The 27,436-nt window shown below is 45.5% G+C and overlaps 1 protein-coding gene and 1 pseudogene across 2 annotated transcripts in view; one reads left to right on the top strand and one right to left on the bottom strand.

Annotated features, from left to right (window-relative positions):
- The window catches only part of GABRG3 (gamma-aminobutyric acid type A receptor subunit gamma3), a 449,853-nt gene that overhangs the window by 119,288 nt on the left and 303,129 nt on the right, over nt 1-27,436 (top strand). The window lies entirely within an intron of this gene.
- On the bottom strand, nt 26,548-26,647 carry LOC130033257 (uncharacterized; annotated as a pseudogene).

Raw genomic sequence — 27,436 nt, 5'->3', positions numbered from 1 at the left:
AAGTTTAACTGTGTGGCATGCATCTCTTTGGAGAGTCAGTCAGGAATCAGGACTGATGGCTTAGTCAACATGGCAGAGACCATAGGAGGTGGGCCTGGTTTTATTATTTTTTTTTTTAATTTTTTTGGGGAGGTGGGTGGGTATCACATTTGCTGCTGCTTTCAATAAAACTGGCAGATTTAAACTATTAACATTTAAACTATTAAAAGATTTTTAAGCTATTCAAATGTGTAAAGCGATAGCACAGCAGTAGGGCCTTTGCCTTGCACGCTGCCAACATGGCCGACCCGAGTTCGATTCTTCCGCCCCTCTCGGAGAGCCCGGCAAGCTACCGAGAGTATCTCGCCCGCACGGCAGAGCCTGGCAAGCCACCCGTGATGTATTTGATATGCCAAACACAGTAACAACAAAGTCTCCAATGGAGACGTTACTGGGCCCGCTCGAGCAAATCGATGATCAAAATGTGTAGATCTAACAGCACTGTTGTGCAAGAAAAGGTAAAGTGAGGGTCAGTGAAGATGGAACCTCTACTCTGCCCAGACCCCACAGCCATACTCACACTTCAAAACAGCCACCATGCCAACGACCCCACTCCACCACCTCACGACTGAGCTCCGCAGAGATGCCAACTGCTTTAAATTTCAGGTACACAGGTGTTTTCTGACTGAGACACTGGGGCCTTCTCAGAGTGATGGTGAGTGACCTCCCCCACTCCCTAATACTTCTGGAACCCCTGGAGCTACACCCACAGCCCACAACCACCACCAGGTAAGCTTACTGCCCAGTTCAGTGTTCTAGAGTTTCTGGTGCAACATCTCCAAACTCTATGCCCCTGGCATCCCAGTAGGAGCACACCAGATTGGATGGGGATGGAACGTAGAAGCCAACTAGGCTCCAACAAAAACATGAACACAGAAGGCCCAGGTTTCAACAACAGCTCAGTAAACCCTCAGAGAAGGATGTAGTGTCCCCAAGGTAAGACAGCAATTTTCACAAATTTTCTTTTACTGAAGTATTTTTTGGATAATTCTGTTAGCCATTCCATTATGATAAACAATAGCACTGTAGCACTGTCCTCCCATTGTTCATCAATTTGCTCAAGTGGGCACCAGTAACATCTCTGTTGTGAGACTTATTGTTACTGTTTTTGGCATATCAAATACGCCATGTGGACCTTGCCAGGCTCTGCTGTGCGGGCAGGATACTCTCAGTAGATTGCCAGGCTCTCCAAGAGGGACGGAAGAACCAAACCCAGGTTGGCCATGTGCAAGGCAAAGCCCTACCCACTGTGCTATTGCACAGATTATATTGCTTATCAATAAAAGCTCTCTTGTTTAGGGAGCTATAGCACAGCGGTAGGGCGTTCGCCTTGCACGCAGCCAACATGGCCAACCCGAGTTCGATTCCTCCGTCCCTCTCGGAGAGCCCGGCAAGCTACCGAGAATATTGAGCCCACACGGCAGAGTCTGGCAAGCTACCCGTGATGTATTCCATATGCCAAAACACAGTAACAACAAAGTCTCCAATGGAGATGTTACTGGGCCCGCTCGAGCAAATCAATGAACAACAGGAGGACACACACACAGGATTTCAAAAAAAGCTGTGCTGTTGCTTATATTAATAAGCAATATAAAATAGATTTTTGTGAGCTGGCACCAGCCAGGTGAGCAAACCCCATGTCCAGGAGAATGTTAACCCCCACAGAGGCCTGAGCCCCATGGTCCAGAGAGTGAGCTCTGGGTGAGACCTGGGCTCCATGGATCTTGGGGTGAGACCCTGGGCCCCAATGATTTCGAGTCCCAGAGAAGAGGAACCCATGTTCAATGAGACAGTTGTTCGAGAACCCTAAACATCAGGATCCACCGTGCTCTTGGCCTTGAAGGATATAATGGTTGAAGGCCAGCTAGCATCAGTCCACTCTGGTATGGGGGTTACCTTGGAAGGCCCTGCTTGGTCCCAGTCTGCAGCCTCTGTCTTTCATTATTGTGCTCTCTCTCTCCCTCTCTGTGCTCCAGAAAAAGCTGGTTTTGGCTCCCTGAGCTTGGCCAGAGGCATCAGAAGGGTTTGACTCCCCCTTTCTCATCGAGCCCAAAGGGAATTGCTCCTGTGGGTAGGCCATGGCATTGGCATGAGGACTGGCCAGGGTGGAAACTCCCAGAATCAGCATAAAAATTTGCTGAGGAGCATCTCAAGGTCTTGTTCTTGGGCGCACCCACCAGCCACCCTGCCGTCTCCTTACTTCCTTCTGACTCTATTGGTCACTCCTGTTCAAGACCACTTCTCACAGTGGCCATCAAGTCTGAGCCGACCTCCTTTCCTTGGTTTCTGGGGCTCTGCTTTGTGACTCTGTTGGACACCCACCCAGATGTCATCTCTCCATTCCATCTCCCAAGGGCCAGCTCTGCTTGCCACCCTTGCCTTTGACTGGTGCTAACTCTTGCCTAGCCTTGTGCTCCTCTTTCATCCAGCACTCTACATAGTCCTGCTTCTTGAGCTTCTTGAGTCTCCCCAGACTTCTGTGTGTATCGGTCTTGACCTCCACAGAGAGGGTTGCTGTTCCCAAAGCTGGCATTACTGTCCATGTAGCTGGTATTACTGTCACAGTGGCTGGCATTACTGTTCCTGTTGCTGACATTTCTCTCCCTGGGACTGGCATTACAGTCTTCATGGCTGTCCCAGTGGTTGGCATTACTCTCCCCGTGGATGTCATTACTCTCCCCATAATTGGCATTACTCTCCCTGTGGCTGGCATTACTCTTCCTGTGGCTGGCATTACTCTCTTTGTGGCTGGCATTACTGTCCCCGTGGCTGGCTTTACTCTCCCTGTGGCTGGCATTACTCTTCCTGTGGCTGGCATTACTTTCCCCGTGGATGTCATTACTCTCCCCATGGATGGCATTACTCTCCCTGTGGCTTGTATTACTCTCCCTGTGGCTGGCATTACTCTCCCCATGGCTAGCATTACTCTTCCCGTGGCTGGTGTTACTCTCCCCATGGATGGCATTACTCCCCCCGGGGCTAGCATTACTCTCCCTGTGGCTAGCAATACTCTCCCTGTGGCTGGCATTCCTGTCCCAATGACTGACATTACCGTCCCCATGGCAGGCATCATGCAGTTTCACTTTTTTCCCGGAACAAAGGGCATGATGGTTCGCATTTCTGCTTTGAAGATATTTCTGAGGATTTTGCGTAGTCATTTGTGAACCTCACAGAACTGGTCTTCTCTTGCTTGTAAAGAGATCCAGATTTCCCACAGTTTAATCTTGGTGTTCCCCTGTTAGAGTCAGTTTTCCATGGTGTGATGAGAACAATTATCACCGTCAGTGATAATAGGGAACTGTCAAAGGTCTCACAAAGTGAGGTCATTCATTTCCTCGAAATTTTTCCCCACCAAACTCTCATTAGCCTCCTAAGCAAGTGTGTGTTCAGCTGTGATGCAGAGACATGATCAGGTGCCTGGTGGGTAGAGATGTCTCTTCTCTTTCGTGGTATGTTGACTTGTCTATGTATAATGAGTGACGTGTGATGTGTAAATAGGTTTTGTTTTTAGAACCACACTCTGCAGTGCTTATGGGGCTGCTCCAGGCTTGGTGCTTGGGGTTCCCTTCCAGTGTTGCTCAAGGGACCCTCTCTTGTTGTTTCACACCCAACAATGCTCAGGGTGACTCCTGGTTCTGCATTCAGGAATCACTCCTGGCAGTTCTCGGGAAATCCTATGGGATACTGGGGATCAAACCTGGGTCTGATCCCCAGCATTCATAGGATGCACTCGCGTGCAAGGGAAGCACCCTCCCTGCTGTACTATTGCTCTGGCCCCCAGGAACCTTTCTGTTTGAGGATGCAAACCAGACCTCCTCCATACAAAGAAATCATGGGCTGCTTGAGCTTCCCTCCAGCACAATGTCCGTGTGCATACATGCATATTTTTTATTTCAACCTGAGCTAACAGCTAGCACCCATATTCATTAGGCAATGCGAGAACTAATGAGGGCAGTAGTGGAGTGTGCAGCCAGGTCCTTTGCAGAATTATTAAGGAGTCTTTTGTGCATGGCTGTTCTTGCAAATAGGCTGTTCTTGAAAGTCAGGGAACTGTTGATTGGCGTGACAGCATCTCTCCTACCTCCAGCCATCTTGGTTGAGACATTCAAGGAAGAGCCGTTTGAAGGCTCGGGCAAATAATGCCTCAAGCATGCTAATTGTGTGAGTCAGAGAAAATAAGGCCACATTTCTCAGCTCCGAGTTTAGCTTTCTTGTGACTTCTAATAAAAAAAACAGGAGTTGGTCAGAAAGTCTGAAGTTCTGGAGCTTGCAGGGTGCCTCCTGACACTACTTGGGGTTGCCTCCAGCACTGCTGAGTAAGGGCCCAACATAACCTTTGTTTGGTTGGTTTTATTTGCTTGCACTCACCTGTGCCCTGAGACCATGTTTGACTCTGCATTCAGGGATCACTCCTAGTAGTGAGGGCTCGGGAACCACCTGGGTGCTGGGGATTGAGGTTGACTGGCTGTGTGTCAGAGAGGAAGATTACCCATTGGACTAAATCTCCAGCCTTTAGGTCCCAAAATAATTCTCAAAAAGCCAAAGATGGTAAATGGAGGGTTTGTTTCTCCAAGTGGATGTGAGTCTCAGTTTCTTCCTTCTTTCTGGCTGGGGGTTGTGAAGAGTTCACAGAGATGGGGGTGGCGGAGGGCAGCCATAGTCACATGATAATATTCTACAGAAAAAAAAGCGGGTCCCCCATAGCTCTGTTCATGCTGTATATGTGAAAGGCGCGAGGGATGAACAGAATTTGACATTTGCTACCCCCTCCCTTTTTTGTTTTTTTGGGTCATACCTGACAGTGCTCAGGGATCACTCCTGACTTTGAGCTCAAGAGTCACTGCTGGCAGGCACAGGGAATCATCTGGGGTGTTAGGGATCAGACCTGTGTTGTTCACATGCCAGGCTGTGTAAACACACACAAAAGGACGGGCAAAGGGAACGGCAGCGGCCTATCTCTCCCGCCTCAGCCTATCTCTCCCGCCGCCTGCGTTCGGTCGTCTCAGGCTGTTTTCCCCACTTCAGGGAGGTTGATGGCGATGGTCAGGCGAAGGAAGGAGATGAAGGCCAGGCTGGTTGGTCAAGCAGCAGTTTATTACATGGAAGAAGTGTATGTCATAGAGGCCCCAGGATCTCTCAGGCACGTGCTCTCAAGCACGTGCTCTCTGGTTCTCTCAGGCACATGTTTCCAGGTTCTCTAAGGCGCGGGTCCTCACGCGGCCTCCAGAGAGCCCTGAAATTTCCCTTATATAGATCATGGCACCTCTAAAGGGCGCAATGCAATGATGTCATCAAAAAGAGTTACAGAAAGAACAGTGAGATGGCAGAACATACATTGTTTCTATACATCTGCAGGCCAGTAATCTTGGCCTCACCTTACACAAGCTGCTTGGATAGCATATCAGAGACCAGCCTGCTAGAGCTTGGAATCTACATCTCAATGACTAGCCTGCCTCTTACAGTAAGGTTTCTGTGAGATAAGGGAGGCTGCTTCTTGCTCACTGAAGGCAGATGAAGGGGAGAAATGTTCAGTCTCATCCAAGCTAATCAGGACATATGGGAAGGCTGCTTCTAGGACAGATTCTCATATAGCAGATCAACTCACACTAGAACAGAATTCCCTGGATGTGTTTCTCTTCTCCTTGTCTGATCAACATATAAGCATATATAAGTCATTTTGTATGGATACAGTAAGAAATACCTTAAGCTTATAGAATTGCTCCCCTAGGGCCATCTCGATCTCAGACTGCAGTGCTCAGGCCAGACACCTTTCCTATTCTTAGCAGCAGGGTCCTAGTCTCGTGGTTACTTTTGGATCATGACAGCATTTGCCTATGATCAAACTCTTAACCTATAGTTAAGAATCGTGGCACCTTGGCCTGGCCCATTGCGATTCCAGGGTAGCACATAACTTACCGGCTTGCCCTGGTTCCATTCAGTCCCACGTTGGGACCCTGCTTTTGAGGTGTTAGGAAGTGAGGGCAACTGAGGCTTAAGTTGAGAAAGCAGATGCCCAGGAGTGAATAATATTCAAGGCCTATCAACTCCTAAGTTACAAAGCATAATGTTAATTAATTGTCTTCCTGTATCTATACAAAAAGGGCATGGCATAAACTATTCAAGGGATACAAGGAGAGGAGAAAGGCACTATTAACTTACAGTACAAGTTCAGTTTCCTAGAAGGATGAGATCTTACAAATTGGTTGGGGAAGAGAGCACAGAAGTGATTACAGATAAACAAAGTAATGCGAGTGACTTGGGGGAACTGTGATGGGTGCAACCTGATAAACCTAAGCTCCTTGTACTCCAACACCAGGCAAATGCCCCTCCAGTCGTATTGTCACTCTGGGTCCCAGTATTTGCCCTATCATTTGTTAGGAATTATTTGTTAGGAGTCGTTTGTTAGGAATCTGAGGTTACTTTTGGCAAAATGACATGTGCACCAGGAGTAATTTCACTTGGGTCTTGAGAGTGAGAATTTGGCACCAAATTCTTCAGTGGTTGTTTCAGGAGATGGCATTAGCCTGCCATGTGAAAGAGTGATTTTCAAGGGTAAACTGACTGTTCAATACTCCTTACTGAAGTCTATAGTGGAAAGTCGTTTCCAATCAACATTTTTTGTGGGGCAAGAGAGATAGTGCAATGGGTAGGACCCTGACCTTGCGTGTGGCCAATGGTAATTCTATACCTGGCACCCTATATGGTTCTCTGAGCACTGCCAGGAGGGATCCTTGTACACAGAACTAGGAGTAGCCCTGAGCACTGCTGGGTGTGGCCCCCAAACCAAAAAATAAAAGAAAACCAACCAAGTCTCTTGTTTTGTTTTGAGTAGGCAACCCTCCTTGTTCCACCAGAGTCATGCCTGGCGGTGTTGGCAAGACAGAAGGCTGTGGGTGGTGCCAGGGATAAGTCCCAGGGTGCCAGATTCTACTGTGTCCATGCACGTCTTCTCTTCCCAGCCTCTGGGTAAAAGCCGAGAGTCACCAGAACACAGTGCTGAGGTGTGGGGTGGGGGGGTTTGGAAGGGTTATGTGATGTACGGAAGGTCTATATACAAGCCGTGGGTGAAGCCACAGGACATGGTGTTAGCTGGTGTGTGTTGGGGGGATGCACAGAAGGTCTGCATACAAGCCCCACGTGTAGGTGAAGCCACAGATCATTGGACAGTTGCAGGAGGCGAGTCCCCATCCCTCCCTGATGTCCAAGTGTGTCTTTATTTATTTTATGGTTTGAGGGCTACACCTGATGGTGCTCAGGGCTTCCTTCTGATGCTGTGCTCAGAGATCACTCTTGCTGGCCCTGGGGGACCCTTGTGCCCCTATGGCTTTTCTTTGTTCTCACGTGGAATGACTGAGAACTGCTGCTACCCTGCCAAGTGTCTGGCACAGAAAGGGTCAAAGAGGAAGTCACCCCGTTTCTGCCGTACTGTGTCTCCCTCACCCTAGCCATGCCCATGGCTGCCTTTTCAGTAGGCACCATCTGAAAGGACCAATTAAGTTCCCTGGGCCCCTTGGCACCTCTGGCGTCCCCTCCATTTCCACCAGCACACAAAGTCACTGTCATTAAGAAATCGGTCACAGCTCAGAGACCATTTCTCAGTCAATGGAGCTCCTGCTGAGAGAGTCCATCTCTCAGTCAATGGATCATCAAGTGGTGGCTGGATGTTCTTCTGGAAAGAGGCAGGAATTAGTTCATAAGGTCAAATACCGACATTTCCCCATGAGGTTCTCTCCGATATATGGTCATTAATAGGTGCCCCCTTCTAGAAAAGTGAAAACTCTTCTGGTGTTTCCCCTTGGCCAGCTCAGTGCCCTATCATTAGCTGACACCTGAGTCCCATGTCCCAAGCATCCTGTTCATCCGCCTCCTCTGCTTGGCCTTTCCACTTCCTGGTGGACAACTGGTAGCCAGATTCCTCCTGACTCTGGACCCCTTTCCAAACCTGTGTACATTGATCTGTTACCGTTCCCCTGGAGAGTCCAGGGGAATGGTAAGAGTCCATACTTCAGTATGCTCCCGAGATGCCCTCACTGGCATGGACCCTCAGCTTCTCATGCCCCATTTATTCCATATCTTCAGTTGTGGGCTGAACTAAGCAGCTTCTTGTCACCCTCACCTGGGTCTTTGCTCAGGACACCTAGACTGTGACATCCTAGATCCAGTGGTGTCTGACATTCCAGAGACCTTTCCTGTTTGCTAGTCACATGCCCCAGTGGGAACCTTTGACAGTTCCAAGGCTGGGACTATGAGGACAGCTCAGGGGCAGACCCATATTAGGGCCCTGCACTGTGTGAGTCACCCTCGCCCTGCAAGAGGAAACCTGGTCACACCAGAGCATGCATCACCTCACTCCAGTAGCCTGAAATCTGGCCCTGGGACCCCTGAGCATGGCTTGGGAGCAATTCTCCCTCTACAAAGCCAATCCGAGGGCAGTTGTGATGCTTTTCCTGTAACTGTCATTCCTACATTTGACCTGTACTCTCGCCTCCTCGCTGGCTCCCCTCGGAAGACAGTCTCCTGTCGGTGACGATTGTCTGGAACAGGGTGTGCTTAGCACGTGATGGATGCTTTCTCTGTGCTGACAGACAATCGCAGGAGACTTGCTGGAGAATTGTGACAAGCAGAGCTGGGGTGAAAAAGCAACGCAGTAAATGCACAGATGGAAGGTAACGTGAGTCGAGGGGGGAGCGGGCAGGCCTGGGCTGCCTTGGGCCCAGAGGGAGTGAGACTTCTGTCCTGCAAAGGGCCCCCAGTCTGAGCAGAATTATACCTGGGAGCACATTTTGGAATATGAAAGCAGAATTTCACCCCATTAAGTAACTCTAAACCCAATCCTGGGTGGTCCAGAGGGAAATGTCAGGCAGGAGGTCAAAGTTATGAGCAAACAGACTGACAAGACTACCTGGGAAGGGAGGTGTCACTCCAGGAGCATATAGTGTTATTATTAGTGTAAGTAAAGTAAGTAAAGTAAAGGCCCTCCCGTTGATCGTCGATTTGCTAGAGCGGGCCCAGTAACGTCTCCATTGGAGACTTTGTTGTTACTGTGTCTGGCATATCGAATACTCTCGGTAGCTTGCCGGGCTCTCTGAGAGGGGCGGAGGATCGCAAAGGCCCGCAGCGGGTGTTGACACGATGTGATTTCTGCCCAGTGCTCTGAATTATTAGTGTGGGTTTTTTTTTTTTTTTGGTGTGTAGAGGGGGTTGAGGGATCACACCAGTGGTGCTCAGGGACTATTCCTGGATCTGACTCTGTGCTTTGGAGTCACACCTATTGGTGTGAGCTGTGAGTTTCCAAAATAAAAAGCACGGGGGCACACAAGGGACTCGAGCATTTGGTGGCCAAGAATCATTCCCCTGACCTGCCCACGGTGGCGATGAATAGACGGAGGACTGGGAGAACGAAGAAACAGGGACCTGGGCCCCAGGCTGTCCATAGTTTATTTCTCTCTCTTCCCCACCGTAGTCCAATATCTCCCCTTACGGCACAATCATAGTTTTAGTTTTGGTCATAGTCCCAGTCATCATAGTTCCATCAATCTAGTCTCTTCGTAGACCTAAAAGTCCTCTCCTTCGTGATATCTTCTTCCTTCTCTCTCGTAGTCTCCTAGTCCTCTACTTCCAGTCATCATCGTCATCTAGTCCTCCTTCCAGGTCCCGACTAGTCCTCAAAGACCTCAAAGTTCCAAAAGTCTCAAGGTCATCATCTTTCTAGTCCCCTCTTACCCCTTAATGCATAGTTATATAGAAATCATAAAGGGTGGTGGTACACATAGGTGGGGTTGAATATTGTCATAACAGCAGACAGAGTTAAAGCCACTCCTTCAGGGGAAGTTCTAGGAGATTGAAGCAGTTTGGTCCCGTGCAAGACAAGTGCTTTAATCCCTGCACCATCTCTCCTGCTCCTTTGCTGTTGCCATTGTTTGACACATGGCTGAGGCGAGAGCAATTTCATAATCACCATGGCAATGTCCATGCCTCAGTGGGGATCACTCTGCTCATCACTTCCAGACCCTAAGCCTTGTATGGGATGTCTTGGGACATACACAGCTAATAAGCCCCGAGCCTGTTAGGTCTGATCAATTTCCTAATTAATCTCCCCTCTTCCTCGCTTCTTTGGGATTCAGGGGAATGAAGCGACTCTGTTTGGAGTAATCTGCCTGCGGCCTTTGATTTGGTGATCTCAGGGGTGAACCCCTAGGCGTGATGTGATAAATGCACCCAGGCTCATTTTTCATCTGGCTTGGGAGACACCGTGTTTTCTCTCTGTCATGTAAGATAAACGCATCTCTTTCTCCTGCTTGACATGCAGCTTGGGGTCCTGTGATCAAGTGCTTTAATGGAACTTGACACTGGGGCCTTTGCCCCGGAATGGAAGAGGTCTAACTGCACTTTTGGAAATGCCTTTGGGGTAGTTTACTTGCCTTACATGCAGCTGACATGAGTTCAGTCCCCAGCACCTCGTACAATCTCCCTAGCCCTTCCAGGAGTGAAGTTTGAGCACTGCAGTGTGAGCACCACACACACACACACAAGGGAAAATGCCTTTGTTATTCTACTTTTTATGGAGCGATAGCATAGCGGGTAGGGCGTCTGCCTTGCACGCAGCCAATTATGGCTGACCCGAGTTTGATTCCTCCGCCCCTCTCAGAGAGCCCGGCAAGCTACTGAGAGTATTTGATATGCCAGACACAGTAACAACAAAGTCTCCAATAGAGATGTTACTGGGCCCGCTCGAGCAAATCGATGATCAATGGGAGGGCCTTTACTATTTTTTTTATTCCTCCCCTCATATTACTTGCAGACACTTTAAAACTACCCCAAATTCATGTCTTTCTACTCAGTTTTGTTGTCTTTGGGGATGGGATTTGGACCATACCCCTTGGTGCTCAGGGTTCAATCCCAGATCTGTGCTCAGGAGTGACCATGGAAATGCTGGAGGGATGAATGGGTTGGCCTCATTCAAGATAAGCACCTCACCCCTGCTCCTCCCTCCATCCCCCCTTCCTCTCCCCGTCCTTGGTCCTTCTCCCCTTCTCAACTGTCTCTCGCCTCTCTCCTTTTCCCTCTCCTTCCCTCTCTGCCTCTCTTTCTTCTCTCCTCCCTCTCTCTTCCTCTCTCCCTCTCCCTCTCCCTTTTTCCCTCTCTCCCTACCCCTCTCCCTTTCCCTTCCTCTCTCCCTCTCCCTCTCTCTCTCCTCCCCTTTCCCTCTCCATCCCTTTCCCCCTCTTCCTATTTCTCTCTCTCCCTCTCCCTTCCTCTCTCCCTCTCTCCCTCTCTCACCTCCTCCCTCTCCCCTTCTCTCTCCCTCTCCATCTCTATCTCCCCCTGCCTCCCCTTTGCCTCTCCCCCACTCCAGTCCCTCAATTGTATTTCTAAAGGAAGCCCCATCCAACCTTTTAGGCTGTTTTTCTCCCCTGCTGGGATTTTTTTCTCTCCAGATCAGGATTAGCTGCATGCTCAGCTTCCTTAGTTCCAAGTGGAGCAGAACTGCTGACCTGGCATATGGAAGGGGGGGGGGGGGGGAGAGTGGTGGAGGAGGGTGTGATCTTCAATAGTCCCCATACCCCATGATGCCTATATAACTGCTTCCTGAGTGGGCAGATACAGAGGATGAGTTTTATCTTTTAGACCTGTAATGATGACTGGGTTTATTATAGGAACTCACTCATCAAGTGGTTCCTCTCCCTTGGAGGCAAAGTGGATTTTTTTCCTATTCTAGGTTCAGTTTTCTTGGGAAAGACCACTAAATCTTCCTGCACCCTCCACTGGTTTGAGTCCCTAGAGCACTGTCCTCATGGGGGGTATGGGGGGCTTGTTTGCAGTGCTGAAACCCTAGAGACTCCTCATCTCTGGGCATCTGAGCATGACCCGGCCAAGTTCTCTGCTCGAATCCAGCACCTCCATACTCACACCTTGGCCAGACTCTGTTGTCAGGAAGTGTTCCCAGTACTTGTTCTGTCATCTTTTCATTTTGCTTATTAAGAGGCTGATTCATTCTGCTTAGTTATTTCTTCCTCTCTTGGGAGGCTTTTGGAACTCGCTTTTATTCCAGCAGTTGTGAATCTGATGAGAAATGAAATTTTTTTAAAGTGTACTATCCTAAGAAATTGGGGGACTGTCTCTGTCTTGGCTCTTTCCCTGCTTCTATTCTGAAATTTCTTCTTGCAGTGCCTATTGGTAATTTTGCCTCTGTTTGTTAAGTCTCTCATTCTAAAAGGGGCTTTGCACATCTGATTTTTCTTTCCATTACTAATGGGGCTTTATTTTCTGGTTTTACCTTCTGGGAAAATTTCATCGAGTTTATAGATTTCCGTTGAGCTTCTTTCAGTCGCCATGGGATTTCTTTCCCAACATTCGTTTCCTTTTGTAGTCGTGTGGGATCAGGGTTTGGTTGCATGAGGAGGTTCCCACCACCTGGTGCTCAGGACCCAGCAGAGATTCTCCATCAGCCAGGCTGATGCAGTGCTGCATGGCCCTGTGATGCCAGGTTCCTGGGCTGCCCAGGTGTGCTGGGAACCTCACTTGGTGGTGTGGGGGGTTCCAGTGACAATGCACTGGGAGCTCTGGGGGTGGGGGGAGAACTGAGCCCAGATCAGGCTATGCTAGACCCCATCACTATACTCTCTCCAGCCCTTTGTTGGTCTGTTTGAATAGCAGCCCGTTTTTCTTCTGACTGCATTGACTTCTTTGATCTAAGTTATTGGTTATAGCTACTTTGATATTCTCTGCTACACTTTGCATTATTTATTTGTTCTGTGTGGTGGGGGTGGCACCTGACAGAGCTCAGGGCTTACTCCTGACTCTGCTCAGGAATCACTCCTTGCAGTGCTTGGGGAGTTCCTGGGAGATCAAAGCAGGGTTGACCACATTCATGGCAAGTCTCTTAATTCCTGTGCAGTCTTGCTGGCCCTAATTACTTATTGTATCTGGCCTATGGTTCTGTCTCATGATCCTTGATTTTTGGACTGCCCATTTAGACTTACTTGAGGGTAAAGAACGAAAGTTGTCTTTGAATGTCTCTGGACATTTGTAGGTAGGTGGGATGCAGAGGGAAGTGAAGGCTGTGGGCACCCCCTCCTCACATTTTTCCTTTGGGGTCTACCATGACTACTTTGCATGTCCTTGCTGCTCTGGGCTGACATGTCATCTTCTGGAGTGGTATTGGAGGACAGCTGGACCTGACATACTTAGCTTCTGGAATTGGGAGTGTGGTTGGGGACACGGAAGGTGGGGAGGATATCAGCCTTCCCTGCAATTCTTACTCTTTCCCTAAAGGGACTTGGGAGGATATGGGAGGGGGTGATATCAACCTTCCCTGCAATTCATACTATTTCCCTGAAGTGCCTTTTGCTTCACAGTTGAGAATGGGCTCCTTACTCTGGTCAGTTGCTCTGCTGGGCAAATAAAATGCACCAAGCTCCACACAGAGAACTCACTCAGACCCAGTTCTCGGATTCTAGAAGACCAGAGTGACCCAGGAGTCTTGGAGATGTCACTGGAGCTCTCTTGCCCCTGCGGAGATGCTAGTCATATGGCGTTTCCAAATACCCTTTCAGAGGGGACGACCACCTCTTTCCCCCTTTACAAGCAGATACGACATCTCCATTCCTTGCCCCTCATTCATGAGGCTACCAGATATGTTGTGTCACTCTCAAAATAAGGCTGGGGGTAGGGAGAGGGGACTTCATATTTATATATAGTTTTAAAAATAAGAACATTTTGTTTATTTTGTTTTATTGGGGGAGTGGGGCTTGATCGTGGGCCAAACCTAGTGGTGCTCAGGGATCACTCCTGGTTCCATGCTCAGGGGACCACATGTGGTGCTTGGAATCAAACCTGGTCAGTTACATGCGAGGCAAGTGTCTTAACTCGTGTATAATCAATCCTACCTAGGGAAATATTTAAAAAGAAGTATGCCTCTGATCCCAAACAGCATGGAAGTTCATTCCCTATAATCATGGTAATATCAAAGCTGTATTAGGGGTCATGCAGAATAAATCAACATTCCTTCTTTAATACCTGCATCTCACCAACCTAATGCCACTCATGAACTTGGATGCACGACAGAGTTCTCTATTCCATCAACTCTTGTCCGTCGCATTGCTGCCTCCATTTCTGTGAACAAATTTGAAAGTCCTAATTTTATTTTGGAAAGAGTTTAAATACTCTCCCTTTCTCCTCTGTGATGCTTTCTGAAAATAAAATGAGTGAACGTGGCTTGTTATTTAATGCCTGAATTTTTAGACTCCTCGGTTTCATCTTACTTCCTTTCAGTTAGACTCAGCCTTTCACATTTTATAATTTCATAATGGGAACTCCAGACAGCTGAATATATTCTATAAAATATGATGATTTCACCCTTTTATTTCTTTGATAATTTATCCCTTTACTATATTTTGCACTGGCGGAAACCTATTTAAGATAAAAGTCACATCAGAGGCACTTCACAAGCTTCTGTTGTACATAACTTTCTTCTTGATCAAGTTCTCATGGCTAGATGCTTGGTGATTAGGATAAATTAGATTTCCATATATGTTCTTCTCTTCATCACTTTGGTGCACTCCTTCAAAGCCTTGAGTCAGGATATTGGATTTTTTTAAAGAAAAGAGACAGACAAGAGATTTCTGTTCAAACCTTTTTTAAAAGTTAGATTAGTATAATTAATACATATCAACTATTCTCCAAGGTTGAAATGATTTTAGTTTTTATTGGATGGGAATTTTCCTTTTGTGTTGACCAATAAGAGCAAGTAAATGTAAATCATACATAAAAGACCAAATTCACAAGATTATATTTGACAGCAGCACTTGAGATCATGGTGTGGGTGACTCTGAGAATACCTTTTTGTGAACCTCAGAAATCACTAATGCCCTCTTCATAATGGAAGGATGTTTTCAGAAGAGTGACAGAAGCAATCATGTAAAAGCATGGAATGCTTTGTTTTGAAATACTTGTCAAAAAATTTAAGTTTGTTCTTTTTAAAAAGCTGGCTAGATGTTTATTGACCAGAAACTTTGGTTTTATGAAAATGGAATTTTGTAGTGTAAGGAGATAACTAAAAATGGAAATATACATGTTCACAGAACAGACAAGATAGTGTTTTGCTGCCTTTTCAAAGACAGTTAAACACAACATACAGGTTTGCCATTTATAGGACTTGTGAAATATTAACAGCTCAAAAAGGGAAATATAATTTATTTCTAGATTTACTACATTCCTTTATCAAGCATGTCCTTTTCCCATTACATAAATAAATTATTAGACATGCAAATAAATAGGAGAGAATGAATTACTTTTCAGGGAAAAAGAGTGAAATTTTCTCAGGGGAACTCCAGTTATTGGACTTAACAGACAATGATTTGCTGTTGTTTTGGGGCCACACCTGGCAGTGCTGCAGAGTGGCTCCTGGCTCTACACTCAGGAATCACTCTTGGCAGTGCTCTGGACCATAGGGGATGTCAGGGATCTTGTCTGGGCTAATAGTATGCAAGACAAGTGCCCTACCAGTTATATTATCTTTCTAGCCCCCAATAAGGATTTTAAATCACCTATTTAAAATGTGCTCAGAGAATTAAAGAAAACCATAAATTTTTAAAAAATTACCATCAAATATGTAACAATAAACAGAATTAATTTTAAAATAATCAAAATTTTATAGTTGTACATGGAAAAAATTGTTAAAGGTATGAATCTCAGGTTTGAGTTGATAGGAGAAAGGCTCAGTGAACATGAAGACTGACCTGTTGATTATCCAGTCAGAGAAGCAGAGAATTTTAAAAAGTGGAAAAATCAATAGAGACTCAGAGACAGTGATTCTCCATTTACTCTGCTTAAGTACTTACTCAGAATCCCAAAGCAGGAGGAGATAAGGTACAAAGAGAGTATTTGGGAAAAAAATCCAGTGCCAAAATCACCCCAAATTTGAGGACAGCAGTACTCATCTAACACTAATCACTACCAAGAGCCCCAACCCTTGAGGTAGGGTGCAGAGAATGAAAAAAACAACACAGAATAATCATCCAAGTCTTAGGGTTCCCTGAGCAGCCACAAGTGGGATACAGGCTGGCCATTTATTCAATCTAAAATCCAGTATTGTTCCCCCGCTCTGGCTTCCAACATGTGAGTTTCTGTTTAAGCTAACAGACATTCAGGACAGTTAATTGGTGCATCTTTATGGAAAAAAAAGTTCTACGTCACAAATCATCAGGGAGATGCAAATCAAAACAACAATGAGACATCACTTTATACCACAGGGGCTGGCACATGTCCAAAATAATAACCAGTGGGTGTACTAATGGAGGGAGAAAGGGACTCTCCTTCATTATTGGTGGTAATGCCAACTGGTCCAGTCTTTTTGAAAAACAATATAAATATTCATCAAAAAACTAGAAATTGAGTTCCTATTTGACCCAGAAATATCACTTCTGGGAATGTACCTGGGGGCCCAAAAACACATGGCAAAAACATCTGCACTCCTATGTTCACTGCAGCACTATTCACAATAGCCAGAATCTGGAAATGACCCAAGTTCCATGAGAACAGATGGCTGGATAAAGAAACTATGGTACATCTATATAATGGAATACTATACAACCACAAGGGAAAATGAAGTCATGAAATTTGCTTATAAATAGATAAACACGGAGAGTATCATGCTGAATGATACAAGTTAGAAGGAGAGGGAGAGATATAGAATGCCTGCATTCATTTATGGGATATATAAAATATAGTACAAAACTATATTTTGGAGCAATAGCACAGCAATAGCACAGCAGTAGGGCATTTGCCTTGTGCGCAGCCAGCCTGGCCGAGCCGGGTTTGATTCCTCTGCCCGTCTTGGAGAGCCTGGCAAGCTACCCAGAGTATCTAACCCGCATGGCAGAGCCTGGCAAGCTACCCGTGACGTAGTCCATATGCCAAACACAGTAACAACAAGTCTCAAAATGGAGACGTTACTGGGCCCGCTCAAGCAAATCGACTAACAATGGGAGGACAGTGTTTTGGATGGTACAAAACTAATATCCAAGGCCAGGGATACCAGGGGATGGGGAGGACTGGTTAATGGTTGGAAGCTTGACAATAATATGACAATAATAGTTGGAAATAGTGATAACACTGGACAAAACTGAGTGTTAAAAGAAGGTAAAGGGATTCACATGATAACCTTTCAGTATCTGAATTGCTAACCATAACTATCAAAAAGGGCTGGAATGATAGCACAGTGTGTAGGGCATTTGCCTTGCATGCGGCCCACCCGGCCATCCCGGGTTCGATTCCTCTGCCCCTCTCAGAGAACCCAGCAAGCTATCGAGAGTATCTTGCCTGCGCAGCAAAGCCTGGCAAGCTACCTGTGACATATTTGATATGCCAAACACAGTAACAACAAGTCTCACAATGGAGACGTTACTGGGTGCACTCAAGCAAATCGATGAACAGCGGGAGGACAGTGGACAATTACCGAAAGAAAGAAAGAGGGGGGGAGGGAAATTGGGGATATTGTTGGTGGGAAATGTATAGTGGTGAAGGGACAAGTGTTGAAACATATAACTGAAACCAAACATTTATGGACAACATAGTAACTGTGTATCTCTCTGTGATTCAATTAAAAATATAAATTAAAAATAAAAATTTAATAGGCCCATTAAGAGCAGGGTCTGGGATATTTCCACAGCCAATCAGGAAGCATCTTTAAAATATAAAGTCATGAGAGTTTCTTCTGTTATCCTTGATTTGCTGCCCTGATTATCTAACCTAAACTTGTTTTACCCAGGGGAATCTGTCCTGGCCTTGGGATTATTCTTAGGTGAATAGTTTCCCACTACATCTGTCTTAAGACATTCAGGAACTCCTGAGAAATCTTCCCAGATAAACTTATTTCGACTGATTAAGTCTGAAGAGAAAAGAAAGTGGGAAGCAACACAGAACAGTTCAGCTCAGTGTCCAAAAGTTGTTTTGAGAAAGTTTACATGTTCATTTCTCCTCAGAGATCATAGGTTTCAGAATTTAGGAAGCCTTATAGATGGTTTTATTAAAAAAAGAGTGTCTTCAGGGGATTGCCCTGCCACAGAGACGGGGGGATGGGGGGATGGGGGTGGGAGGGATATTATCCATGGTGGTGGAAAATGGGCACTGGTGGAGGGATGGGTATCTGATCATTGTATAATTGAAACCAAAGCACAAAAAATTGTAAATCTACAACTTTAAAAAAAAAAAAATAAAATAAAGGGGAAACAAACAAAAAAAAAATTTCTCCAAAAAAAAAAAAAAAGAGTGTCTTGTAAGAACTGGAATTGCATATCTAAAAATAAAACCCACACTACTATTCAAAAATAAAGGTCTGATGCATACATCACTGAGGAAGCAAAAACTGAGAAAATTCATTGTTAGTAGAATTTCCTATAAGAAATAATTAAGGAGGTCCTTCAGAATAAATAATTATAAAAATTTAAATGAAGAAATAAAATATAACTGTAAAGGCAGATAGGTATATGCAAATATATACATGTATTATTGTACTAGTATTTTCTTTTATCTGAAAGGCAACTGCCCACATCAATAATTACCTGTGTTGATGGATATAATAATATAAAAATAATGTCATAGTATGAGTATAATACCCAGTAAGGTTAGGAGAAAATAGGGTAATATAGGTACATAAGTTTTTATACCACTGAAATTAAGTTGGTTTTAAAAAATATGAATGGAACACAAGAAGGCAGTAATGAATGAATAGAGGGACAAGAGAGACATAAGCCACATGTAGCAGCAGTGACATGTGCATTAAATATTTAATGGAGTGCTAGGTAACAGGGATTTGACATCCTTTTTTCTTCTTTTCTTTTTTTTTCTTTTGGGGACACACCCAGCTATGTTCAAGGATTTCTCCTGGCTCTGCATTCAGGAATTAGTCTTGGCGGTGCTCAGGGGATGCCGGGTATAGAACTTGAGTAGACCTCGTGCAAGGCAAATCCCTCCCGCTGTCCTATTGCCCCTGCGCATTATACTCTTTGTTTTCCTGGTGCCTTTGGGATTCCCTAAAAACAGCTCTGTAGTCTCTCTCAGCTATAATCCTGTTCTCTCCTACTGAAGTCTCATTTACATATTGGTAAAGAGAGTGGAAGGGGAAGTGTTTTATTTCAATCCAAGGGAAAAGATCTCCTGTGTATGGCCTGGGTAGTGGATGTAGACCCGTGTGAGCAGATCTGGATGGAGTCTCCCTGCACTGACCAGAAAGAACCTCCAGGGCTCTGATGAACACAAGAGCAAAGTGAACTTTGCTCCTAAGAGCAGGTGGAATCATTCAGGTATTCATTACTAAGTATAACTAAAAAATTTTAAATGTATGTATTTATGTGATTTGGGGAGCACACCTATTTTTCTTTCTCTGGTGTTTTCTTTCTTTCTTTCTTTCTTTCTCTCATTCTTTCTTTCTTTCCTTTCCTTTCCTTCCTTCCTTCCTTCTTTCTTTCTTCCTTTCTTTCTGTCTTCCTTTCTTTCATGAAGGGGGAGTCATACCAGTGTTGCTCAAGGGTTACTCCTGTCTCTTTGCTCAGGAATCACTCCTGGTGATGCTTGGGAAACACTATGTGGTGCTGGGGATTGAACCCAGGTTGACCATGTGCAAGAAAAGTGCCATCCCACTGTACTATTGCTCTGGCCCCAAGATTTGTATTTAATCTTAAATTCTTTTCAATATTGTATTGCTGAATCCCACAAATCCTCACTTTTTGATTTTTAAATGTTCTTTTCCATTTGCCAGATTTCCGTTAGCCCCTGGATCGTGTGTTCAGATGTGTTTAGTTTCACACTGTTGTCTCTGAACTGATTCCTCGTTTGTGTCTACTCTGGCTCCAGAGCATAATCTGGAGAGTCAGTTCTTTCAAATTCATTGCATTTGTCCTCTTCTATAGAAAAGACATCCCTCGTGTATATTCTGTGTATGCTGGAAAATAATTCATAATCTTTTGATGTTGAGTTGCTTCTATAAGTTTGATTGCATATTGTTGATCAATGGTGGTATCGATTTTATCTGTAGTCTTTCTGGATTTGGGCCTGATTGTTCTATCAATTGTTGAGAGACGGTTGTAGAAATCACCAGCTCTAACAACTGTCAAACAAACACTGTCCTTCCGTTGTTCATCGATTTGCTCGAGCGGACCCAGTAACGTCTCCATTGTGAGACTTCTTGTTACTGTGTTTGGCATATTGAATACTCTCGGTAGCTTGCCAGGCTCTCCGAGAGGGGTGGAGGAATCGAATCCTGCTCAGCCGGGCTGGCCGCGTGCAAGGCAAACGCAAACGCCCTACTGCTGTGCTATCACTCCAGCCCTAACAATAGTTTATTTATTTTTCTTTTCAGTTTAACTCATTATTTATGATTTGGTGTGTGTGTGTGTGTGTTGGGGGGGGTTGTCACACCAATGGTAGTTGGAGCTGACTCCTGACTCTGTGCGGGGATCTCTCCTGGAGGGATTTAAGGACCATATGAGGTGCTGGAGATTGAACCCAGGTCAGCTGCATGCAAAGTAAACCCTCCAGCCCCTGAAGTCATCCCCTCTCTTTCTGTTTCCTGGACTCCAATTACATGAGCGTTAATTTTTCATTATAATACCCCAAGTATCTGAAATCTTGTTTTTGTTTAAATCTGTTCTTTAATTCATAAGTATCTTTTGTATTGAAAGCTACAGAGGCCAAGGCAGCCCCATGACAGGCTCAGTGAGCAGCTTGGCCTGACTAGGCCGAAGTTTTGGTTCCCTAAACTAAAGTTTCAGTGTCCCCGAAATAAAGTGGCAAGGTCAGCAGAAAAACTAATCAGACATGACTCCAGCTAGAACATCTAATCTAATCAGACCAGGGGACAGTTGTTAATGACCACCTCCATCTGACTGCAGCCCACACCCAATCAGATGTTACCAAGTAATGGAAAGTCCCCTAGACTGTTGCCAATGAAAAGTCCTCGTATGTAGCTGTTATATATAAAAACCTATGTTTTTGTGGCTCGGGGCCACTCTGAGTAAGCTGCTGTGTTGGTGAGCTGGACAGGGGCTCTACCTCGGGCTAGTCCTAACTCATGCTTGTCAATAAAGATCCTCTTGCATTTGCATCCGAGTCAGCTCCTTGGTGGTCTTTTGGGAAACTGAGTCATGGGATAACAGTATATACTTTTTCAAACTTTTAGTTTCTATGCTAGATCCAGTATCATGATTTCCGTTCTGCTGTTAAGCCCTTATTCATTTTCCTTTTCATCTTAGTGTGGCATTTGTTTCTGTTAAGAGTCACTTCAATTTTTTTTTATATACCCTCTAGTGACAATAGTCTACGGACTAAGACTTTTTTCACTTGTCCTGCGTATGGATACATCTTTGTGCGAGTGCTTTCATCTGACAAAATGTGTGAGATGATCGTCCCATTGGTCATCTTTGTTCTGGAATATGTTGATTGTCTCTTTGCTTTCAGTTTCTTATCTTCCTGGTTCTTGGTAGGAGCATTTCCTATTTGTTTTTGTGTTTGGGATCATACCCAGTGCTTACTTCTAGCCTCATACTCAGGAATTACTCCTGGAGGGTTCAGGGGACAATATGGAGTGCTGGGGGTCCAAGCCATATGGTCCTCAGGCAAAGCAAGTGCCTTCCCCACTGTCCTATCCCATAAGCCCTGGGCAGAGTATTGTTTTATGGACACCTAGACTTTTCAGTTATTTTATTCTGCAATTGTGGTGTTCTTCAGCAGGGATTGGAGAGGGCTGGGGCAGCTGCAGCCATTTGGTGCTCAGGAGACCTTGGGACCACAGTTTTGTCCATTCAGCCAGTGGATTCATGTGAATGCCTGAGGATGTGGTTCTGTTTGGGGCCTACCGTGCCAGACATGCCCAGGGCCCACCAGCTGTGGAGCTCAGGGGACTGCAGGGGTATTCTGGGACCTCCTGGACCTGAGGATCCACCCAGATGTGCACTTTAACCCTTTGACTGCCTGCCCCTCTGTCCGCCACTGAGTCTCTTATTTCCCTTTGGGTCTTTCTCACTTTCTCCATGTCCACTGCCACCGAGGAATAACTGGGCTTTCACTTCATTCCTCCCAGGATATCTGGGCTCAGGCCCTAACTTAGCATTCGGTGCCCTGACAGGTGGGTGTGTGCCCTGGCTGCTGCTGGGTACAGATGACCTTTCTGGCTGGCCACTAGACTTCCTGAAATCTGCCTGGTTGGGGAGGTTCCAGGAACTCACCCACTAATGCTGTCCATTCTTGACAAGTAATTCCACCACCCTGTTCCCCTCCCTACTTCTGATATACATGGCGGGTGTGATTCTTTCCCAGGGCAAACACTGTGGGCATGGATGCCTCCCCTCCTGCTCTCTCCCCTTCAGGAGAAAGAGGTGTCTCTTAAGTGAAATGCATGTGCATGTTCCTGGCAACGTGATTTGCACTTGCAGTTATGAAAGTCTGCACTATGAAATCAGTGAAAATAGCATGGCCCATCACAGACTGCACCTCTTTCACTCCAAAACTAATGGGGATGTAGTTGCTGCACGCCTGGAGTGGAAACAGAAAATTGTATATTTTAGAGAAGATAAAAGATTGCCAGCATGTTCCAAGATCGATGGTTTGCAAAGTCATTCAGTTTCTCTGGGCCTAAAAAAACCACAGGGCCCTAAAGTCTTATTACAATGATAGTGCACCCCATAAGTTAGCAACACATAAAATGCAAATTTCCCAAGGTCTTTACACAGGGGACATAAAGTGCTGGAAATAAAAGGGCAACAGTAGTTTTTCATTTGACACCTCAGTGGATTAAAAATAGTAGAAATAAATTGCTACAGACTTCTGAATTTCCTGGTTTTTGACAATTCCTTATTCTCCCATTTCTGTACCTCTGAGTGTCACATTTTAATCAACAACCTGAACTCTGGAGTTGCTTAATGTACCACCCCTTTGTCAAGTGAACCCTGAGCTAGGAAGGTGGGCAGAGAGACTTGGCTCCCGATTCTAGTTGGCCATTCTGGTTGCAGGGTTAGGACCAGAGCACTCACATCCCTCTCGGGTGGGGCGGGGGCCAGTTCATCACATTCCTTGCTTCTCGTGGTGATAGTCTACACAGCCATAGTTCAGTGACCGCAGGGATTGCATGTCACCATAATAGAATCCTCATGAGTTAACTCAATGGACAAGTCAGGCTGTCTGACTCTGGGTGTATGATCAGCATCTTTATGTTTCCTTGTGGTTCTGTGCGGAGAGCTGTCGAGCAGAATGCGTGTCTCTCCCTGTCCCATCTGTCTGTGCATCTCCTTTTGGGGTAAAGTGAGCGCAGAGTTTATGCCTGAAGCTCCCACACACTGAATATTGCTGCTTCTACCTGCAAGCAGGTTCTGACCCTTCCTGGAAAGGCAGGAGCCAATCTTGCAGACCTGTCTTTCTGGCTTTCCTTTTTACTTCTTGGTTCAGGTGGAACTTCAGGATACACGTGGACTGGGAAGGCAGCTGGGTGGAGTGCCCAGATATACACATGGGTGGTGAGTTGGGAGTAGAAACTAGCAGGTGAGAGGTAGGAAGAATGCAGGGTATAGACCCAGGACACTGGCCTGGGCACTGAGCTAAGGGGCCGACAGCCCCAGAACTTGAGACTGAATGAAAATAACTTTTTACTGCACAATCTTGCTCTGATACCTAGAGCAGGGGCAGGCTCTTGTTTCCCTGATTTCAGACTCTCTTTAATGTGATTATTCTTTTTACATTCAAGCCCAGTCAACACATGCTGCTCTATATTAAACATCCTGTTATAGTAGTCAGAAAAGAGAATTACAGTACTCAGTGATTTCCATCGGATTCTCAACGCCATCTGTTATTTTAGCCTTGGACCTGTGGTGAATGTGGGCATTTACTCTATGTGTCAGAGATGAAAATGAACTAGTATTCATATATTAAAATTTTCACACCTAGAAAATGACTCTTTTTTAGATATGGGTGAGGAATTGGGGTGGGGGAATAAAACCTACATTATTTTTCTGTTATACCATGTCACTTGGGGGAAAACTCCTTTATTAGATTTTGTTTGACTCTTCTGTCAAACGATTTCATTTGCTCCTCATGTTTTCCACATGTTGAAATGTTGCCTGAATGTAAATTGGTCTGGGTGGCAGACTCTTGGTATTGAATTACGTTGGCCTTGTAACCTACTAATCTCTCCTTCATAACTTTTCCCTCCAAAATCCTTCACTTAGTCCAACAAGTCATTGAGTACAAAGTCAGGTGAATTGTTTTCCAAACTTCTTAAGCTCGTGTCCTTACCAAAAAGTTTCTTATTCATTTTCTCCACTGTCTGTTTCTGTAGGATAACATTGGTTTGTCTTTTCTCCCTTGCTGCAGGGAGCTTAGATTTATTGGATTAAGCCATTCACAGTGCTCTCAAGGCATTCCTGTTTGTCTGTGTTTATCTTTAACCTCTTTTCTGTACTCTGCTTCTCCTAAAATCACCATTATTCCCAAATCAGACCCTATAACTTGTAAAGTCAAATTCTTCAGAGATCTCTGGATTTGTATTTGTAAATGAAAATTGCTCTCCTATTTTCTTTATGTCTTATGCATAGTTTACTTTGGAGTAATGTCCTTTTTTTATAGACACAGGGGAACAGTTTATGCTATGCTTTTGTAACCTGGGAGTTAAATGACTCCAAATAATATTTATTCCTGGATATCTGTTGCATTTACTCAACTTAAGCCTCACTTACACTTAGTTCCTAGCACCCCAAAGCAGTGTCCTGACAAAGGGACAGGAAGGACCCAGGGCAACCTCTGAGCTAGCCTGTCAAGAAATGGGACAGGCCAAGTGCCATAAAACTTATAAGAGCATGGTTGAAGACGAATTCTGTCATGCTCCAAAGAGAAGTGATTGAACCAGGACCATGGTAGGATTAGGAAGGGCTAATCTTGCCTGAGGCCTGTAGTCTGGGATCTGTAGCTGGATGTCCCCAGGAGAGTCACCCCATAAGATTAATATATCTCTTACTGTGTTTATACAAAATGACTAGAAATATTATTAAGAAGTAACTGAGCCTAAGATGATTGTTTATGGACTAAGGAAAGAAAAAGTATGCCCTTAGATGAAATTCACCCTTGAATGAATCTCCTAGCATGAAGAGATCTTTGTCTTAGAAGAGCTTCCCTGGAAGGAAGGGAAGGGCTTTAAACATGTTGATTGTGCTATCTGACCTAGGTGTAGTTGCTCCCCCAACCTTTGGTGGTTGGGCTCTAGACTAAGGCAAGGCTGGGCATGGGGAGAGTAGCATGGGGGAAAGTAGGAGATTGGAATGAGTGGAGTGTGAGACTGGAATGGGGTGCTCAGTGAAAGTGGAACAGGCACGTGGGGAGAATGGAATAAACGGTGGGTGATCACTGACCAGCCTGGCTGCTCTCTTCCCTCCCTCACGAGTCTGTTGGCAGCAGTTGCAGGCTGGGATGGGGAAGTGGCACATGGCCACCAAATGCATGTGGTGGGAGAGCCCACACCACACATTTATTTATTTTGTCAATACACACATCTCCTCCCCTCCCCTTCACTCAAAATATTTGCTGGGGCTAGCAAGATTGTACAATAGGTAAGGCACTTGCCTTGCATGTATGTGACCCAGTTTGATCCCTGGAACCCCATAGGGTCCCCCAAGCACTGCAGGAGTGATCCCTGAGTTCAGAGCCAGGAGTGAGCCCTGACCTCAGCCAGGTGCAGCCAAGATATTAAAAAAAATTAAAATGTTGTTTACTAATGGCCCCAGGCTATTCCAAAGGAGTCACAGGTGAAAACCATAAACGGGGCCCCTTGCACAAAACTGAGTTTATCTGGTAAAGCAGAGAGGTACCAAGAAGGAATCAGGGTCAGAGGGCCTGGAAAAAGGTTGAAAAACATTATGTGAGTCGAATGTTAGTATAGTACTTGAACAGTTATATCATACTGTCTCAAATATCCGGTTGGCTTAGTCTACCTTCCCTGACCTGGGTGCTCTTTCCTTCCCCACCCTCCAACCCCAGTTCTTTTCATGTCATATATTTTTACTTTTTATTTACTTTTTAAAATTGAATCACTGTAAGATAGAGCATTACAAAATTGTTTATGATTGTGTTTCAGTCATACAATGTTCCAACACCCATCCCTCCACCTGTGTAATTTCCCAGCACCAGTGTCCCAGGTTCCCTCCCATACCCTCAAATCATCCCCACCCCAGCCCCCCAGCTTGCCTCTATGGTGGGCTCTCTTTCTCTTTCTCCCTCTCATTTTAGGCATTCTGGTTTGCAATACAGATGTTGAAAGGTTATCATGTACATCTCTTTACCTGCCTTCAACACTCAGTTCTTGTCTAGAGTGATCATTTACAACTAGTGTTGTCATAATGGATCCTCCTCTATCCTAACCACCCTCCACCTCGCACACCATTGACCAACCATTGACCAGTCCTCCTGGCCTGTTTTCCCTGGCCTTGGATATTAGTTTTATACCATCTTTTCTTTCATATGTCCCCCCCCAAAATGGAATGCTTCATGAATTTGAATATCATCCTGTGAAAGAGTCATGCTAATCTCTGTATTGTTCAAATTTTAGTATATGTGCTGCCAAAGTGAGCACTCATTTCTTTTAAGATATCTAGGTCAATTTTGTTCCCCTGCACCATTTCTCTCTACCCGCAGGAGCACCTAGTATGGCCTGGATGGCTCCTCAACTGAGCCAGATGGGGCAGCAAATTTCAGGCCTCCATGGTAGGTAGGCTGATTTCTGCTGCCAATGGCCTGGACACCAGATTTCTGAGTCCTGGTCTGGGGGTGGATTGGTACAACAGTGAAAAACAACTCTGCCCAATTAACAATCCTGTCAATGATAGGGTCTCAGTGTATAGCTTCCAACCCTCAGTCTCCACCAGTGTCCTTCCCTCAGCTCCTGTCCACTTCAGCCCCCTCTGGTCAGCTCAGGTCTATGACCCTCCTTCTGTTAGCCCCTGTCCACTCCAGTTCCCTCTGGTCAGCTCAGGTCTGTATCCCTTCCTCAGACCCTGTCCACTCTAGCCTGCTACGGTCGGCTGAGTCTGTAGACCAATTCTCAGGCTCTGTTGCATTTGGCCTTACTGTCTCACTTTGGCAACAGCATTTTTTCCACCCCAGGAAGAAAGGTTCTTCCTCTGAAAGTTTCAGTGTGTTTCATTCCTTATGCTTTGTGCTTTATAGTCCTATAAACATAATGAGCATGTTTTGATATATTTTTAGTTTTTTTTTTTAATTCTTTTTGGGTCACACCTGGCGATGCACAAGGGTTATGCCTGGCTCTACACTCAGGAATTACCACTGGCGGTGCTCAGGGGACCATATGGGATGCTGGGAACTGAACCTGGGTTGGGCGCATGCAAGGCAAGCGCCCTACCCG

The sequence above is a fragment of the Sorex fumeus genome, unplaced genomic scaffold, assembly GCF_029834395.1.
Source record: "Sorex fumeus unplaced genomic scaffold, SorFum_2.1 ptg000051l, whole genome shotgun sequence".
NCBI classification, from domain to species: domain Eukaryota; kingdom Metazoa; phylum Chordata; class Mammalia; order Eulipotyphla; family Soricidae; genus Sorex; species Sorex fumeus.
Note: the sequence above shows the minus strand (reverse complement) of the source record. Positions and strands in the feature narration are given on the sequence as shown.